This window comes from Nycticebus coucang, chromosome 3, assembly GCF_027406575.1.
Source record: "Nycticebus coucang isolate mNycCou1 chromosome 3, mNycCou1.pri, whole genome shotgun sequence".
NCBI lineage: Eukaryota > Metazoa > Chordata > Mammalia > Primates > Lorisidae > Nycticebus > Nycticebus coucang.
The window spans coordinates 28,819,338-28,825,251 of NC_069782.1; positions in this window are offsets into that span (position 1 = coordinate 28,819,338).

Sequence of the window (5,914 nt, forward strand, 5' to 3'; positions counted from 1 at the left end):
GGCGGAGTTGCTTAACTTTTACGCAGAAGCACTTGTGAAGTGTTGCAACATGACTCCACATCGTTATCAAAAATGTGAAACATCCACCCTGCACACACTTAAAAAACACCAAAGCTCTTCTCCACCAGGTGGTTAAGGCTGCTTGATTGGGCTGCCGGGGAGGAGCATTGCGGGGGGCATGACTTACTGTAGTCCTTGGCCTTGAGAACTGTACACACAGTACCTTGGACCCCACTGGCCTTGGGCAGCCCAAGCCTCTGATAAAATGTACTTTTTTTTTTCCTGTTTGTTTTTCCTGGCAATCTCATTTTGGGTTATAAATGGCTCATTATTTCCGTCCCATAGATCCATTCTTGCCTCTGTTATGTTTTATTCTGGCTGTCTTATTCTGGCTGTCTGAAATAACCTAAGGGTTGGTAAAATCAATGCTGGCGAACTGCGTGTTGTGACCTTGAGCGGAGGCCGAATTTCTACAACACTCACGCCGTCTACAGTTGCTCCCAGGTGTAAGAGGCTGGCTGGAAAGGCCTCCTGAAAGCAGGGGATATAATTAAGTTTATACTAAAGCACTTTGTGCTGTTAAATGCCAGAAGTGGCCCAGGCCTTCCCTCACTCCTGCCCTGCAACCTTCTCAGAGGACTATTGGGCAATCATCGGAGGTTATAAATGTTGGAACAGCATTCCCTCCAGATAGGTCATTTTCCCCCCAGGACAGCTTGGAGGCAAATTTTATTAAGTATCAAGTAGCTGGCCCAAAGCAGTATAAATAGCGAGAGAGCATATGACCAAGTCAGAAATGAATGTGTTTAAACCCGGGGCTGAAGACATATAATGTGTTTACTGTTATCATCACCTACACGAAGATACTTGCCTGGTGACCATCCAGGAAAGGAGTTTAACCATATAAGCGGTGTTCTTAAGGCTTAATCTTAGAAAAATAATTTTATCCCTACTTTTGGAAGTTTGCAGACCACAGAGTTAATCTGGGGAGGGGACCTGTGGATAAGTCGGAAGAGATTGAGTGTCTCCTGGACGTAGAGGATGATCCTTGTAAAACATCCCAAGTATGGCCAGGTAAGAACCCGGGAAAAAGGACGGAAGTGTGGTTTATATTGGATCAGAACTATATGCAGTCACTAACAGACAACAGGGACCTCCAAATTGGAATTTTCAAAGGGAAACATGGAGAAAATTTTAATTCAGGTCCCCACTCATCATTGTTCTCTGCTTTTATTTTAGGATACACTGTACGGTGTACATTGTGCTTTAGTGACATTCATCAGACCACAGATGAGGGAGTTAGGAAAGGCCATGAGCTTTCCAAGGCCAATGTCTTAAACCAGCTGCTTCTCATCAGTCCTGTCCCTGTGGCCGGAGCTGTTGACATCCTGAAAGATAATCTTTTACTCCTAGGATGGTGGGAGGAATGGCATAAGTTTGATGTAGAATGGAATTGTTGAATGCTTCCACTTAGAGACTACAAATTTCTAGGCATCCCTGGCCCCACCTGCAGCCTGCAACTCTCTGTATACCTTGTAAGGGAAGACTTATGGGGCTGCCAGATCTAAATTCCAAAAATATTTCAAAGGGTGGCAGTAATGGTATTGCTTGACTTTGAAAAAGACAAGAGCCACCTGAGTATATCAATTCTTATATTTTTATCAAAAATCAGTATATCTAGAAAAAAGACAAAAGGACCATAGGCCAGAGTAACCACAAGAGGCTAACGCAGTCAAGAAATTTTTCATGAAGGCCGGGTACAGGGCTCAACGCCTGTAATCCTAGCCCTCTGGGATGTCGAGGCGGGTGGATTGCCAGAGGTCAGGAGTTCAAGACCAGCCTTAGCAAGAGCAAGACCCTGTCTCTAAAAAAAATATCCAGGGGTTGTGGACAGCATCTGTAGTCCCAGCTTCTTGGGAGGCTGAGGCAAGAGGATTGCTTGAGCCCAAGAGTTTGAGGTTGCCCTGAGCTATGATGCCACAGCACTCTACCCAAGGCAACGAAGTGAAACTCTGTCTCAAAAAAAAAAAAAAAAAGAAAGAAAAGAAAAGAAATTCTTCATAGGTGTGGGGTATGGATGAGACCCTGCCTCCTTTTGTCAGAGTCCACCTCACTCCCCGCCAAAGACTGTTGGCTCCCTATCCAATATTCACTCTCCATTTCATCCTTGGTAAAACAACTCCAATGTGGCAATGTGCCTGGCTAAAAGACTGCATTTCCTGGTTTCCTTTGCAGCAGGAGTGTCAAATGAGATCTAAGGAGATGTTGTGGGTGGTCAGGGTTGCCAGATAAGATACAAGATGCCCAGTTAAATGTGAGTTTCGGTAAACAATGAATAAATTTTAACTATAAATATCCATATAAGTATGTCCTGTGTAAAATATTTGTATTTTTGTTTGCAACTGTCTGCACAAGGCTTCTAAGAAGCAGGGTAGTATGCCGGAGGTGGCAGGTTCAAACCTAGCCCTGGCCAAAAAAAAGAAGCAGGGTAGAACTCCTTTTCTGTTTTTTTCTTCTTTCCTGGGACCTGGTAGGATAGCTGGCTCTTCAGCAACCATCTTGAGTCATGAGGTTAAGGATGGCAGAAGAGAAAGACCAAGGACTTGGGTCCCTTAGGACTGCATACTTCCAGGCCTTCTTCTATGTGAGACTAAATATTGATTTGCTTTAGTTGCTCCCTGTGTCTCTGCGACGAGACTTCAGTTGCTGTTCCTAACTACAGAGCTCTAATAAAGAATGCATCGTTACCTTTGGTGTTTGATTAAGTCTGTGTATCATGGGTCATTTTGCCTTTGCCGCTTGTGCCTCATACACCACACTCCTTTTGCTCTTTTGCTCACCCTGTTTTGTAAGGACCTTGAGAAGAGTGGACAGTTTTACCTGCATCCTTTGAAATGACAGCCCTTCACTTGAGTCGTCCACGCAGTGCTGCTACTTGACAATTTTGCAAACAGTATTTAGGTATTTTGAGTAATTGCTTTAGATAATTTGATAATAATAATACCTATAAAGCAGAGTGGTTCTTTTCCCTGCACAGAGACTGGGCCTAAAAACTCAAGTCCTATGAACTAATGCTCTGAAACCCAGAACCACGTGGCAAAACAGTTTTGATGGCTTCTCTTGCATGCTATAAAGATTAGCTAAGGATATACCAGAACTGGTGGGTTTGAACCCAGCCTGGGCCTGCCAAACAATGACAACTACAACCAAAAATAGCCAGATGATGTGGTGGGCACCTGTAGTCCCAGCTACTCGGGAGGCTGAGGCAAGAGAATCACTTAAGCCCAAGAGTTTGAGGTTGCTGTGAGCTGTGATGCCATGGCACTTTTTGGAGGGCGACATAGTGAGACTGTCTCAAAAAAAAATAATAATAATAGTAATAATAATTCAGGAATGATGTGGAACCTGACTCCTTCAGCCTTGTTAGAAAGTCGACTGCTTTGAACATCCGCCGAGAGGCATTCTGGGAAACGAAGGGGTCGTAGAATTGGCCTCTTTGCATATAAGCCCAGCTAACTGGCTTAGCATGGCTGGGTGTGTAGGGAGAGAGACGTTGCCTGGGCTGGGACCTGTATAAATACCTGCCCTCCCCTTTTGCAGTGGAATCTTTTCGAAGGTTAAGCAACAGTAAATAATCAACTAAGAGTTCTCAGATCGGCTGCCTTTACCTTTCTCCGATAAACCTTTTCCCCCCATGAAGTTGAAGGGACTTTGGAATGAGAGTCCTATTTCCTTTTAGGGCTCTGCTTCAGACACGCAGAGAGCAAGATCAGGCCTGGCCTGGCCGGCAGAGACTGCCTGTGGGAGGGAGAAAGCTAGACTGTGTGGTGTGGGTGAGGGGCGAGGAGTTCGAATTTAATAGAAGGGAGGGGAAGAAAACTCCCATTTCATCTTGTAAGTTTCCACACAGGCCTTTCAGCAACATCTGTCAGCAAGAAAGGGGCAAGCAGAGTCCTGCCCCTCGTCCCTCACTGCAGGTAAAGAGGGTCTGGGAGGCAGCTCCTGGAATATGAGTTCTGTTATGAAAACATAACACAAACGAACAAGCAATACACGGACACAGAGAGATTGACCTAGAAGAACTGGCCTCAGTGACTGGGGATGATGGGTGACGTCATGGTGGTTGGCTCAGAAGAGATGAGGGACAAGCCCACGTGTCTGCGCTACAGATGCAAATTACAGTGGGAGTGATGTGAGCTGGGGGAACAGTCCAAAGCAAATCTGTTCAGTAGCAGTGTTTTCATAAGGCTATGAGGAAAAAGAATTTTCTTTTGTCCAGGGTATACTGACTTATATTTTAAATCCACTCAGTAAACATGTATTGAGCACCTACTGTGTGTCAGACACTACTCTGGGTCTACAGTGCAGATGGCAGGAAAGATAACAATGCCTTTCAACTTCACAAGAATTTCTCCAGGCCCTTCCATCGCCCATGGTTCCATGGCCCAAGGACACTGCCAGAGCCAGCCACCACTCTTGGACTTTGATCTTGTAAGATAATGAAGATAATGACAATTGCTGTTCACCAAAAAAGTAGATGTCCCATGTCAATAAGTAAGTTTGCACGTTTTTTTTCTTTTTTTAAAAATTGATTTATTGTAAGACCTGTAGTAAATATTAGAAGGCTTTGTTCGGTTTTAAATCTTTTCTCTGCTACCAAATAATAATGACTTTGGTCAAGTCCTTTCATTTCTCTGGGACTAAGTTTAAACATTTATAAAATGATATGGTAGAAAGTAGGACTAGATCGATTTAATGAATCCTGGGTTAGGACCAGCAATCAGAGAAGAGTAAGAGGCAGCCAGCCACTTACCAGATACTTACACAGGTGGAACCTCAGACTATTTACTTCTTAATGTCTCTTAAACTCTTAGTTTCTTCCCCTGAGAGATGAACATAATAGGATACTTGTGAGGATGAAACAAATTAAAAATAATGTAGAAGCTGGCAGGGTTGTGGGCGGGGGGAACGCCCTTATACTGTTGGTTGGACTGCAACCTAATATAGCGTCTTTGGAAAGAAGTATGGAGAATCTTCAAAGATCTCAAAGTAGATCTCCCATGTGACCCCACAGCCCCAATACTGGGCATCTACCCAGAAGAAAAAAAAATCATTTTATCACAAGAACATTTGCACTAGATTGTTTACTGCAGCTCAATTTACAATCATCAATATGTGGAAACAACCTAAATGCCCATCAACTCAGGAATGGATTAACAAATTGTGGTACATGCACACCATGGAATATTATTCAGCCATAAAAAGATGGTGACTTCTCATCTTTTGGAATATCCTGGATGGAGGTGAAACACATTCTTCTTATAAAGGATCACAAGAATGGAAAAGCAATTATGCAATGTACTCAATGTTAATATAAAGCCAGCAGATGATCTGATGTCTGCCCAAATAGAAGAAAAGTTCATTTCAATTCAAGTTGGAGGGAGGGGCAATGAGGGAAGGGAGGGGCTTGGGGTGCTCTCACTGAATGGGCACTGGGTGGGGGTATTTGGAAAAACTTTTGTGTGCGGGACATAACCACAAAAGGGACCCTACCTAACAAAATCAAATATTTTGACCTGGTGGTTTGTACACTCACATTAACCTGAAATAAATTTACTTAAAAACAAAAAACACATCTGGTTCATGAAAGGGCACAATAGAAATCTCCCAATGAATGTAGTCATTTTTGTCACACCCTGAAATCATTTGCATCTTGATGTATTGTTTGTTTACATGTATACAAGCATGCATGTGTGCAAACCCCCCCCCCACCCTTTATCACTGATGTCTCAGCAAGTGGTTAATTGGGAAATCTCAACATATTAGGGACACAAATGTAACACAAAATGGCCTGGGGGAAAAAACAGTAAAATAGGGCTCAGTGCCCGTAGCACAGTGGTTATGGCACCAGCCA